Source organism: Pipistrellus hanaki, assembly GCF_964339955.1.
Source record: "Pipistrellus hanaki genome assembly, chromosome: 2".
In the NCBI taxonomy this organism is placed as follows: domain Eukaryota; kingdom Metazoa; phylum Chordata; class Mammalia; order Chiroptera; family Vespertilionidae; genus Pipistrellus; species Pipistrellus hanaki.
Genome location: NC_140504.1, coordinates 183,799,464 through 183,813,354, shown reverse-complemented (window position 1 = coordinate 183,813,354; position 13,891 = coordinate 183,799,464). Strand labels below are relative to the sequence as shown.

Below are 13,891 nucleotides of genomic sequence, written 5' to 3'. Positions count from 1 at the left end.
ATAATAAGGGATCAACAAGAAATAAAGAATACATTGTCTGAAATAAAAAATAAAAATAGAATGGAAGATCTCAAGAATCAAGTCAAAGATTTGGAACATAAAGAGCCAGAAGATACTCCTCAGCAGAAGCAAGAAGGCAAGAGAATCCAGAAAATTGAAGATAATGTAAGAAACCTCTGGGACAACTTCAAGTGAACCAACATCAGAATTATGGGGGTCCCAGAAGATGAGAGAGAGCAAGATACCAAAAACATACTGAAAGAAATAGTGACAAAAAACTTCCCCCACCTGGTGAAAGAATTAGACTTACAAGTCCAGGAAGCGCACAGAACTCCAAACAAAAGGAATCCAAAGAGGACCACACCAAGACACATCATAATTAAAATTCCAAGAGCAAAAGACAAAGAGAGCACCAAGAGCAAAGCAGGTAGTTATCTATAAAGGAGCACCTATATGATTGTCAGCTGACTTCTCAACAGAAACCATGCAGGCCAGAAGGGAATGGCAAGAAATATTCAAAGTGATGAATAATAAGAACCTATAGCCAAAAATACTCTACCCAGCAAAGCTATCACTCAGAATCGAAGGTCAGATAAAGAGCTTCACTAATAAAAAAAATGCTAAAGGAGTTCATCACCGCCAAACCAGAATTATATGAATTGCTGAAGGGGGTTCTTTCAGAAGAGAAAGTAAATAAAGAAAAAACTATGAACAACAAATACGTAACCATCAACAAGTGAATCTAAAAACCAAAAAAATTTTTTAAAAATCTGATGAACAATATTAACTCTTGCATATAATAGAATCAGAGGTATGGAAGGGGAGTGAGCTGACGATTCTCAGGGAAAAGGGTAGAGGGGGGTGTGGGAAGAGACTGAACATAAACTGTGCACCTATGGATAAGGACAATGAGGGGTGGGGAAAAGGCAGAGGGTGGGGTGGGAACCTGGTGGAGGAGAGCAATGGAGGGGGGAAGAAAAGAATTTTAAAAAAATGTAAAATAATAATAATAATAAAAATAAATAAATAAATAAAATAAAAATAATAATACCTAAAAACAAAATAGAAAAAGATTATTACTTTAGTAGGGAAGCAAAGGTTTCTGGAACTTATCCTATCTCTGCCCTGATTTTCAACCAGTGTGGCTGGTATAAGAATGTGAAGGAGGGGTCAGTCTTCTCAATTCACTTTAAAATGTGATCCTACCTCTTTCAAAGTTGAGAAGCTTCCACACCCAGGATGCTCTTAGACAGTGACGGGCTCTTAGTAACATGGGGCCCAACAACGCGGAGCCACGGCTGAACTCCAGAGGTAGACAGGATGTGAGTCATCACATTGGCATTTTTTGTCAAGTTGACTACAATTGTTTCTGTGTTTTTTCTGGAGGTGTGAATGTGAAGTGATGGGATTAATTAAAAACACAAACAAATACATCAGAAGATAAACATCTAAATAACTGGTTCCCTTCAAAGTACTTCTTTTGAAAACTCACATATTATTTACAAATTTTACCATTTGTTCAAATAAATTTTATTTTGCAGGGGGAAAGGGAAGTCAAACCTAATGACTTCAAAATCAGTTGGTATAAAATATTTTTCTGGCTCCTAAACTATTAAATTGTGATACTGCCCGGATGGTGTGGCTCACTGGTTGAGAGTGAACCCTTGAACCAGGAAGTCACAGTTCTATTCCTGGTCAGGGCACATGCCTGGGAGGCAGGCTCAATCCCCAGTAGTGGGCATGCAGGAGGCAGCTGATCAATGATTCTATCATTCCCTTTCTCTTCCTCTGAAATTAATTTGTGATACCAAGTGCTTTTTTTAATGCAGTCAAATGGGTATTCTAATATTTCTAGTGTCATAAATTAGTAAAAGCCTATTCAAAAGCAATTTATAAGTAAATATCTAGAATCATCAAATCTTTTTTTTTAATCTTATACCCTTTGGGCTAATATTCCCCATTTGGTAATTTAGGCTGAGGAAATAAGCTAAAGTATGGGAAAAGCTTCATAATCCATATAATAAAACACACTTGAAGTCAATAATTTTATATTGCATACTTGAAAGTTGCTTAGAAAGTAGATTTTAAAAGTTCTCATTGCAAGAAAAATGTTGTAGCTGTACAGTGATGGATGTTAAGTAAACTTATTGTGGTGATCATTTTGCAATATATACAAATATTGAATTATTATGTTGTATAACTGAAACTAATACAATGTTATATGTCAATTATACCTCAATTAAGGGGGGAAAAAAAGAAACTTGAAACAACCTAAATATTCAGCAAAAGAGAATTAGATATTAGTAGTTAAGTAAATTCTAGCACATCCATTAAAATTTTTATGAGGACTCCACAGCTACATGAAAATATGTTTAAGCCGAAACCGGTTTGGCTCAGTCCTAGAGTGTCGGTCTGCGGACTGAAAGATCCCAGGTTTGATTCCGGTCAAGGGCATGTACCTTGGTTGCGGGCACATCCCCAGTAGGGGGTGTGCAAGAGGCAGCTGGTCGATGTTTCTCTCTCATCGACGTTTCTAGCTCTCTATCTCTCTCCCTTCCTCTCTGTAAAAAATCAATAAAATATATTTTTTAAAATAAGTTTAAAAAATATATGTTTAAGATATATTAAGTTAGGTTAACATGTTACAAATTATTTGTATGCTATTCCTACTATTTTCAAAACTGTATATTAAAGAAAGATAAGCAAAACACACCATAATGATAGTGGTTGTATTACAGAGGTAGGTTTATGGTTAATTTTTTTTTTTTAATCTAAGTGGATTTCATGGCCTTTAGCTTTTAAAAAAAATTTTTTAAATTATTTTTTAATATATTTTTATTGATTTAAGGGAGGAAGGGAGCGAGAGACAGAGATAGAAACATCAATGATGAGCCCTAACCAGTTTGGTTCAGTGGACAAGAACATCAGCCTACAGACCTAAGGGTCCCGGGTTCGATTTCGGTCAAGGGCACCTACCTCACTTATAGGCTCCTCTCTGGCTGGAGCCCTAACCAGGGCCTGTGCAGGAGTCAACCGAACGATGTGTTTCTTTCACATCAATATTTCTCTGTCTTTGCCTCTCTTCCACTCTCTAAAAATTAGTGGAAAAATGTCCTCAGGTGAGGATTAAAAAACAACAACATCAATGATCAGAGAAAATCATTGATCAGTTACCTCCTGCATCCCCCCCACTGGGGATTGCCACAATCCGGGCTTGTGCCCTAACCAGGAAACGAACCTCAGCTTCCTGGCTCACAGGTGTTCGCTCAACCACTGACTCACACCAGTAGGGCCTTTTCTTGCATTTTTATGTTGAGACAGAGGATAAATAAACAGGTGAAAACACACCCATCACATGTTTGAACCAACAGTGATCTTCCTGGTCCATCTGTTACAGAGACAAATTCTGGGCATTTTCTTAGCTACACAGACTCCACGTCTGGCCATATCTGAGCATCTGGATGAGGCTGCATACCTCCCTGCCCACAGCCACACGTAATCGCGGTGACAGGTTGTGCCTGTGGCCCGTGGCTGATGGCTGCTTCCTTCAGGGAACTTTTTCTTCCCCGTTTACTAAGCACAGCCTGCACCCCATCCTCAATGGGGTCACTTATTTGCTTGACATTGACTTTTTTTTTTTTAACTTTTTTTTTTATTAAATTATTATCTGTGTTGACATTGACTTTTATTATATAGTAGTTTCTTTTCTTTTCCACATAGACACAAAACAAGAATTAAAGGAAGTGTATCTAGCTTTGGTGGGTGGCTCAGTTGGTTGGAGCATCACCCCGTGCCCCAAAAGGTTGTGGGTTCAATTCCCAGTCAGGACACATACCTAGGTTGCTAGTTTGATCCTGGGTTGGGGTGCTTATGGGAGACAGTTGATGGATGTTTCTTTCTCACATCAGTGTTTCTCTTTCTCTCTCTCCCTCTCCTGTCCTTTCTCTAAAATCAATAAAAACATGTCCTGAATATTACAATTTTAATAAATAAATAACAGAAGGAAGTGTATCTCTTTTTTAAAAAAAAATATTTTTTTATTGATTTCAGAGAGGGAGAGAGAGAGAGAAACATCAATGATGAGAGAGAATCATTGATTGGCTGCCTCCTACACTCCCCCTACTAGGCATGGAGGCAGAAATCTGGGCACATGCCCTTCACTGGAATTGAACCAGGGAGTCTTCAGCCTGCAGGCTGATGCTCTATCCATTGAGCAAAACCATCTAGGGCAGGAAGTGTATCTTAATACAGAAAATTTCGAGCTTTCATTATGAATTAAATTTAAAGATAATTCAGGAGGCAATTTAAGCAAAATTGAGTGATATAAATAGTATAAATATTTTGGGTAGACACTCTGTTTTAAGACTTAACTAGAGCCGAAACTGGTTTGGCTCAGTGGATAGAGCGTCAGCCTGTGGACTGAAAGGTCCTGGGTTTGATTTTGGTCAAGGGCATGTACCTTGGTTGTGGGCACATCCCCAGTAGGGGGTGTACAGGAGGCAGCTGATCTATGTTTCTCTCACATCGATGTTTCTAACTCTCTATCTCTCTCCCTTCCTCTCTGTAAAAAATCAATAATATATATATATATATATATATATATATATATATATATGACTTAACTACCCTGTTTCCCCAAAAATAAGACAGTGTCTTATATTAATTTTTTCTCCCAAAGTTGCGCTAGGTCTTATTTTCAGGGAATGTCTTATCTTTCCATTCACTAGGTCTTATTTTCGGAGGGTGTCTTATTTTTTGGGAAACACGGTAGTATCTAATTACTATACCCATTGTTGAGTCCCCCTCCCCTCTTGTTTCTTTGCTTCCCTGCAGGGTTTTAAAAACACTGGTATTTATTTCTCTATCTGGATGTGTACCTATACAGATCATACCACATTCCCCTGGTTTCTACAAGCTAATTCTCCTTGCAGATACAGTGTGGTTGCAATGGTCTGGAGCCCACGTTTTGGAGTCAGACAGACCTGGCTTTGATTCTCGCTCTTCTATTTACTAGCTCTGGGAACTCCGGCAAAAATCCCTGACGTTCAATTTTCTCATCTATGAAATGGGCGGCATTAGAATCATTATTACTATGACATTAGCATTATAGAATGGACACGGATCAAGAGAATGGGGTTAAAACAGATAATAATGTAAACTGCTCAGCACAGCCTCACAGTATGTTCTTTTAGTTTTTTTTGTTTTTTGTTTTTTTTTTGTTTTTTTTTTATATATTTTTTATTGATTTTTCACAGAGAGGAAGAGAGAGGGATAGAGAGTTAGAAACATCGATGAGAGAGAATCATCGATCAGCTGCCTCTTGCACACCCCCCACTGGGGATGTGCCCACAACCACGGTACATGCCCTTGACCGGAATCGAACCCGGGACCCTTCAGTCCGCAGGCCGACGCTCTATCCATTGAGCCAAACCAGTCCCGGCTTCTTTTAGTTTTTAATTATCATCATGATCATGTTTATTTTCATTAAGTTATCTCATGCAATGCTTGGCACATGGTTGATGCTCAAAACCTGGTAGCTATTACAGTAAGTTACCTACCGTTTCTAACCGCCAGGATTATGGCTTTGTTATTTAAATATTTTTTATCTGTTAGCGATTAAGACAATCTTTAGCCTAGGATTTAGGAACTAACTTGTTTTATCATCACTGTAACTCTGACCGCGCTTAGCACCATTCCTGGTACATAGCAGGCACGCAGTACACAGCTGTTGAGTAATCTCCCATTGAACTGAACACCTATTCAAACATTAGCAAAAGAGCTGTATCACTAAATAGTTGTCATTCCAAAACCGACAGGCAACCCTGACACAGACATGCTTGCACAGTTTGTAAGCCATGATTTCAACTTCCTGCATGGCAGACATCTGTTGGAGTAATAGTTCATCCCACTCACATGACCCTCGAAGAGAAGGACAAACTAATGGAAATATCTGCTAAGAAAAAACTTAGCAGCTAAAAGAATGAGCGCCGAAGCCGGTTTGGCTCAGTGGATAGAGCGTCGGCCTGCGGACTGGAAGGTCCCGGGTTCGATTCCGGTCAAGGGCATGTATGTTGGTTGCTAGCACATCCCCAATGGGGGGTGCGCAAGAGGCAGCTGATCGATGTTTCTCTCTCATTGATGTTTCTCACTCTCTATCCCTCTCTCTTCCTCTCTGTAAAAAATCAATAAAATATATTTAAAAAAAGAAAAGAAAAGCAAGAAAAGAATGAGCTTTGGTCTAGGTATATATAGATCTAGGCTTACTTCTGCCTAGTTAGCTACTTTATCTCTCTGAGAACATCAGTTTTCTCATCTATGAAAAGGGTATATTCATTCATAGCATCTACCTTACAGGTTATTGCGAGAATAGTCACTTCTTTCAGAAAGCTTCCCTGCCGCCCACGGTAGGTTGGGTTCACTGATACACTTTCCCGATAGTACCTGCCAATTACTCTTGATAATCACTCACTTCCTTTCTGGATTGTGAATCCCACAGGACAGGAATGGCGACTGTTTCATTCATTCCTATGTCCCCACTGCCTAACAGTCCCTTGGTGCATAGTATTTGGGGTGAACTCTATTAACTGAGTGAAATAATAAGGTAACAGTGCACACAAACACAGAGGCTAAATTTAGCAAGATCTCAACAGAAGGTGCAGATTGTTATTAACAGCAGAGTATTGGTGCTGAGTTTACCCACCTTAAGAAAACTAATATAGTTAGAGGAGCAACAAATTAGAGGTAGGTATTGCGAATCTAGCTCTCTATCTCATTTTTTATATATAATCCTTGGCCAAATCTTCATTCTTCTCACCTTCCCACTATTAAAATGGACATAAAATATTCGCCCTGGTGTCCAACTTAACTTGGTTCTTAGAAAGTCTGCCTTTTGGCCTGGCCAGTGTTGCTCAGTGGTTGATCATCGACCTATGAACCAGGAGGTTACGGTTTGAGTCCCGGTCAGGGCACATGCTCGGGTTGTCGGCTCAGTGCCCAGTAGGGGGTGTGCAGGAGGCAGCCGGTCAATGATTCTCTCTCATCATTGATGTTTCTATCTCTCTCTCCCTCTCCCTTCTTCTATCTGAAATCAATAAAAAGTTTTTTTTTAAATAAAATAAAATCTGCCCTTTGCCAGACCACACCTGACAGGCTCTCCTGGGTATGCCCAGAGTTTCTAGAGCGAGATCCTATACTGCCTAATACTCCTCTGCTTTCTCAGCTGCTAATTGTTGACTTCTGACCCTTCTCCATTCTGATCCTGGCTCCTCCTTTTTTTTTTTTTTTTTTTTTTTTTTTTTTTGCACCAAATGGCTATCTCCTAGCTTTCAGCTCTGAACTACACTTGTCCTCACAATCAAGTTCAAAATCCTTTAAAAAAAAATTTTTTTATTGATTTTTTTATTTTATTGATTTTGTACAGAGAGGAAGGGAGAGAGATAGAGAGATAGAAACATTGATGAGAGAGAGTCATCGATCAGCTGCCTCCTGCACACCCCCCGCTGGGGATATGCCCGAAACCAAGGTACATGCTCCTGACCGGAATTGAACCCGGGACCCTTCAGTCCCCAAGCCGACGCTCTATCCATTGAGCCAAACCGGTTTTGGCTTTTTTTTATTGATTTTTTACAGAGAGGAAGAGAGAGTTAGAAACATCGGATCAGCTGTCTCTTGCACACCCATGTGCCAGAAACCAAGGTACATGCCCTTGACCGGAATCAAACCTGGGACTTTTCAGTCTGCAAGCCAACGCTCTATCCACTGAGCCAAACCGGTTTCTGTTGGTCCAAAATCAGCCTTAAGTGCCGACGGGAACCGCATCCCCTTCCCGCCGTGTTCTCACTCCCTGTGCTCCAGCCCTCAGGCTTTCGGAATGACCCGCTGGCACTGACCTTCCTGATTCAGGGCCTTTGCTTGCAGCTCTGTTTCCCCTACACAACCTTCACGTCTCAGCTTCTTTGGGGAGCCTTCCTTGGCTCCCTTGACAGAAATTCGTTTTCCCTGTTATATGCCATCCTTCTTCCAGATCTGGTGTAGTACATTATCAGAGCTTCATATTTTTAAAAATATATTTTATTGATTTTGTACAGAGAGGAAGGGAGAGAGATAGAGAGCTAGAAACATCGATGAGAGAGAGAGTCATCGACCAGCTGCCTCTTGCACACCCCCTACCGGGGATATGCCCGCAACCAAGGTACATGCCTTTGACCGAATCGAACCCGGGACCTTTCAGTCCCCAAGCCGATGCTCTACCACTGAGCCAAACTGGTCTCGGCCAGAGCTTCACATTTTATTTTATTTTTAAAGAGAGCTCACCCCAGGATATGGTGTTTTGTTTTGTTTTGTTCCATTTTTAAAATTTATTGTCTAAAGTTTTACATATATCTCCTTTCCCCCTGCTTGACCCCTCTATCCCCCAGCCACTCCCACCCTGGGCAAGCCCCCACCACCCCAGTCTCTGTGTCCATTGGTTATGCTAACATGCAAGGATATGTTTATTGGTTTTGGAGAGAGGGAGAGAAAGAGAGAGGGAAAAAGTGAGGGGAGGAGGAAGGGGGGGGGAGAGAGAGAGAGAGAGAGAGAAACATTGATATGAGAGAGAAATATCAGAAATATCTGTTGCCTATAGCACTAACCAGGGACCAAACCTAGGTATGTGCCCTGACGGGGAATTGAACCCACGGCGGTTTGGTGTATGGGACAGCGCTTCAACCAACTGAGCCACACGGGCAGGGCAGAGCTTCACGTTTTAAAAGAGAAGTTAAGAATCTGGCCTAAATGTGAAATTTCTGTTTTTAATGATGGCAGGTAATTTAAAATGTGCGGATATTGAGAGCGGAACCAAAATGTCTGTAGGTTAGCCACTGCCAGTGGCCTGCCTGTTTGCAACCTGAGTCATCCAACCTTTGGCTCTACTTGGAAACTACTGTTGTGTTAATCGTCACTCCCTTGTTACCTGTCCACTCCATGCCAGGCACTGTGCTTGGTGCTTGACACGGACGGTTTCATGTAACATGCAAAACCACCCCTGAGGCGAGGTAAGGTACAGAGAGGCTAAGACACTTGCTCCGAGTTACAAGCCTTAAGCGGTGGAGTTAGATGCTAAAGGCCTTTCCAATGGACTGTTGTGCACCAAGGTACAGTCTCTCCGTTTAGAATGACCAAGCTTTCTCAAGTTCTGCCTAATAACAACTACTATTTCTTTCTTTTAAAAAAAAATTATATTTTATTGATTTTTTTACAGAGAGGAAGGGAGAGGGATAGAGAGCTAGAAACATAGATGGGAGAGAAATATTGATCAGCTGTCTCCTGCACACCCCCCACTGGGGATGTGTCCACAACCAAGGTACATGCCCTTGACCAGAATGGAACCCAGGACCTCTCAGTCCGCAGGCTGAGGCTCTATCCACTGAGCCAAACCAGCTCTGGCACAACTACTATGTCTTGTGTGCTCACCATCTGCCAGGCATTGTGCTCCACACTTTACATAATCTGATTCAATCTTCCCAACATACCAGCAGCTACTGCTTTTATCCTCATTTTATAGATTAAGATCAGGTATAGAACAGGTTATCTGATTTACCCAAGGTAAGAACAGCATTCAAACCTGGATGATCTGATGCCTCAGCTGCCACTCTTAGGATCCCTTCTGACCAATGTGGATTTGAGCTGAAGGGGAAAAGAGACATTTTTATAAATCACTCTTCCTCCAATCCAGAGTCCCCCAGAGGACTCGGTTCTGAGAGGGATGCTGCCCCTTCCCTCAGCTATTTCCATGAACCTGTTCTTGAGGGATGCGGCCTGCAGGTGGCAGCAACACCACGTCTCTAAGTTCTGCCATGTTCAGCTATCCCAACGAAGCTTTACAGCAGTCAGATTCACTCATTTGCATGTTGTTCTCTGATTGGCCCGACTAATTATTTTCCAGTTAATTGCACTTGGTTCTTAGCCCAGTACAAACTGCTAGCTGTGACAGAAGAGAGCTCAGAGGACTGGAAACTATGGTGAAGCTTTCCAGTCCAATAATCATCCTGATAATTTTCAACTACGCTGGCTGGAACCGTTTCAGTAGTCCCCTAACACTTTTTGAGCTTTTAGCTTTTAAAAAAAAATTCCCTAGTTTTAGGTACCGTAAGCTACACATTTAAGGAAAAATTCAAGAGCACAAAAGTGCCCACAGTGCTAAGCTAGTCTCTATATCATGCTTATCCCATTTCACACAATTTTCCCACCCCAAAGGAAAGCTTGTGTGTGGATCCTTCTGGGCATAGACCACGAATATAAAAGTATATGCAGTAATCATAAAGAAATAAGTGATAGCCTACAACTAAGCCTCTATAAGAAAATATAGCCGAAGCCAGTTTGGCTCAGGGGATGGAGCGTCGGCCTGTGGACTGAAAGGTCCCAGGTTCGATTCCGGTCAAGGGCATGTACCTTGGTTGCAGGCACATCCCCAGTAGGGGGTGTGCAGGAGGCAGCTGATTGATGTTTCTCTCTCATCGGTGTTTCTAACTCTCTATCCCTCTATTAAAAGGAAAAGAAAAGAAAATATAAGGGGAGGCTTCTCGGGGTCTGAGCCAGGCCTGCCCCCTCCCTCAGGAGACTGTTGCAGTCAGCCAGCCCCACTCCACTGCGACCATGTGTGACCGAAAGGCAGTGATCAAAAATGCTGATATGTAGGGGAGATGCAACAGGACGCCATGGAATGTGCTGCTCAAGCTCTGAAGTACAACACAGAGAGGGACATTGTGGCCCATGTTAAGAAGGAATCTGACAAGAAGTACAACCCCACCTGGCACTGCATTGTGGGAAGGCACTTGGGTAGTTATGTGGCACAAACACTTCATCTACTTCTGTCTGGGCCAAGTGGCCATTCCTCTGTGTACATCTGATTAAAAGCATGGATAGTACCCACACACCCAGTGACCCACCCAAAAACAAGATTGCAGCCTGAATTCTAAATTCCAGAGACTGAAATCTTTAGCCTTGCCTAAAGGAACACCTTGATCTTGAATCTTTTATTGTGTTAGTTTTTTTTAATGTTTTTTTTTTTTTTTATTGATTTTAGAGAGAGAGGGACAGGGAAACATCAATTGGATGCCTCCTGCACGCCCCTACTGGAGATTGAGCCCACAATCCAAGCATGTGCCCTGACCTGGACAGAACTGTGACCTCCTGGTTCATGGGCTGACCCTCAGCACTGAGCAACACCAGTTGGGTACAAAGCATCTTAACAGAATGTTCACAGAATCTTCTGAGTGGCAAACTGAGGTACAGACAGAATTATGATTTATCCAAATGTAGCTCAGGTAAAGGCATGGTCGGCAAATTGTGGCGTGCAAGCCACATGCAGCTCTTTGGCCCCTTGAGTGTGGCTCTTCCACAAAATACCACAGCCTGGGCGAGTCTATTTTGAAGAAATGGCGTTAGAAGAAGTTTAAGTTTAAAAAATTTGGCTCTCAAAAGAAATTTCAATCGTTGTACTGTTGATATTTGGCTCTGTTGACTAATGAGTTTGCCGACCACTGAGCTAGCGTGTTGTCAAAATGGAGGTTTCAAAAGAAAATGAAAAATGTGAGTAACCTACTATTTTTAGCAAGCCAAACTTCTCCAGTATGTTACAAACTCTGAAAACCCTGGCAAATGTGGTTCAGTTGGTTAGGCATTGTCCTGTGCACCAAGTTGTGGGTTCGCGAATGGGAGGCAATTGATTGATGTTTCTCTCTCACACGGAGGCAACAGAAAGTGCCCTAACCCATGGAATTGAACCGGTGACCTCTTGGTGCATGGAACAACTGAGCCACACCAGCCAGGGCATTTATTGAATTGTTTGTACAGGGCATTTCTGTACTCATTTGTTGTGGTTATAAAACAATTAGTAAAAAAAAAAAAAAAAAAAAAAAAAAAAAAGATAGGAGGAAATTTTTGTGATTTTGAGTTAAGCAAAGATTTCTTAGATACGACATGATTCACAAGAGAAAAAAGACAAATTGAACTTAATTAAAATTTTAAAACTCTGCTCTGTGAAAGATGCTGCAACAAACCACAGACCAGGAGAAAACATCTGCAAATCACATCCTATATAATAAAAGACTAATATGGAAATCAATTGAACCGCAGAACCAGTCGCTATGATGTGCACTGACCACTAGGGGGCAGACACTCAATGCAGTAGCTGCCTCCAGTGGTCAGTGGGCTCCCACAGGGGAGTGCCACTCAGTCAGAAGCTGGGCTCACAGCTGGTGAGCGCAACAACGGTGGCAGGAGCCTCTCTTGCCTCCGAGGCAGCGCTAAGGATATCCGACTAATGGCTTAGGCCCATGTGGAGAGTTAGGGCTCCCAGACTGGGAGAGGGCACAGGTTGGGCTGAGGGACCCTGCACCCCCGAGTGCATGAATTTTGTGCACCAGGCCTCTAGTATCTAATAAAGGTCTCATATCTAGAATAAAAAAATAATTCTCACAACTCATTAATAATAAGAAACAACCCTGAAAATGAATGGGCACAAGACTAATACAGATACTTCACTAAAGAAGACATGAAGATGGCAAATCAGCCGAACCTGTTTGACTCAGTGGATAGAGCGTCGGCCTGCAGACTTGAAAGGTCCTGGGTTCGATTCCGGTCAAGGGCATGTACCTTGGTTGCGGGCACATCCCCAGTAGGGGGTGTGCAAGAGGCAGCTGATCGATGATTCTCTCTCATCAATGTTTCTAGCTCTCTATCCCTCTCTCTTCCTCTCTGTAAAAAAATCAGTAAAATATATATTTTTTTAAAAAAAGATGGCAAATCAGCACATGAAAAGAGGCTGAATATCCTTAAGTTAGTAAGGAAATGTTGGCTTTATGAAGGTACCACTACATACATATTGGAATGGCTAAAAACAACAATTCTTTCAAAATATGACAATATCAAATGCTGATAAGCACATAGAGCAACTAGAGCTTTCATTCTTGCTATGAAAATTCTAAATGGTGTAGCCATTTTGGAAAGAGTTTGGGTTTTTAAATATATAATTACATGTACATTTATTAAACAACTCAGCAATTCTACTCCTAAGTGTTTAAGAGAAATAAAAACTTATGTTTATACAAAAACCTGTACACAAATGTTTATAATAGCTTCATTCACAGTCAACGAAAACTATAAACAATCCCAATGTCCTAAACTAGTGAACGAAGGAACAAATTATGATACATCCACACAACGAAATACTACTCAGCAGTAAAAAGGAACAAACTATTGATACATGCAACGTGGATGAATTTCAAATGCATTATTCTAAGTGAAAGTAGTAAGATTCAAAAAGCTATATATTTTTAATATATTAATATATATATATTACATGTATACCAATGTACATGCCCTTGACCAGAATCAAACTTGAGACCTTTCAGTCCGCAGGCTGACGCTCTATCCACTGAGCCAAACCGGTTTTGGCAAGCTATACTTTTTTTATTCCATTTGTATGACTTTCTGGAAAAAAAAACAAACTACAGGAACAGAAAACAGATCAGTGCATGCTATGGTTGGGGGAGAGTTTGACTATAAAAGATAGCATGAGGGAGTATTTGGAGTAAATGGATAATTTAAATTATAATGGTGGTAGTTACACAAGTGTATGCATTTAACTCACAGAACTGAACACCAAAAAGAATGAAATTCACTGTGTGTAAAAAAACATTTGTTTAAAAACAAAAACCCTATACTCCCCCTCCAACACCGCTACTACTATTGTGAAAGCCACTGATTTCCAGTTGGCATAACAGATGTGGTTGATATAAATACATTACCATTTTTCCTTATTTAAAAAAAAAAAAAAAAGATAGCATATTTGTACATTGCTCTGCTCCATTCTTTTTTTTAAATGGAGAACTAGCCGAAACCGGTTTGG

General features: G+C 41.1%; 2 pseudogenes across 2 annotated transcripts in view; both read left to right on the top strand.

The window, feature by feature from the left end:
* LOC311618008 (large ribosomal subunit protein uL22-like) overlaps positions 1-11,901 on the top strand; it is a 133,360-nt pseudogene extending 121,459 nt beyond the window's left edge. The window contains exon 2 of the transcript XR_014797040.1: positions 11,877-11,901. The product of XR_014797040.1 is annotated as a large ribosomal subunit protein uL22-like (transcript). The remainder of the gene's footprint in view (positions 1-11,876) is intronic.
* On the top strand, positions 10,636-10,893 carry LOC311615991 (dynein light chain 1, cytoplasmic-like; annotated as a pseudogene). The gene has a single exon. The product of its transcript is annotated as a dynein light chain 1, cytoplasmic-like (transcript).
* Positions 11,902-13,891: the final 1,990 nt, after the last annotated feature.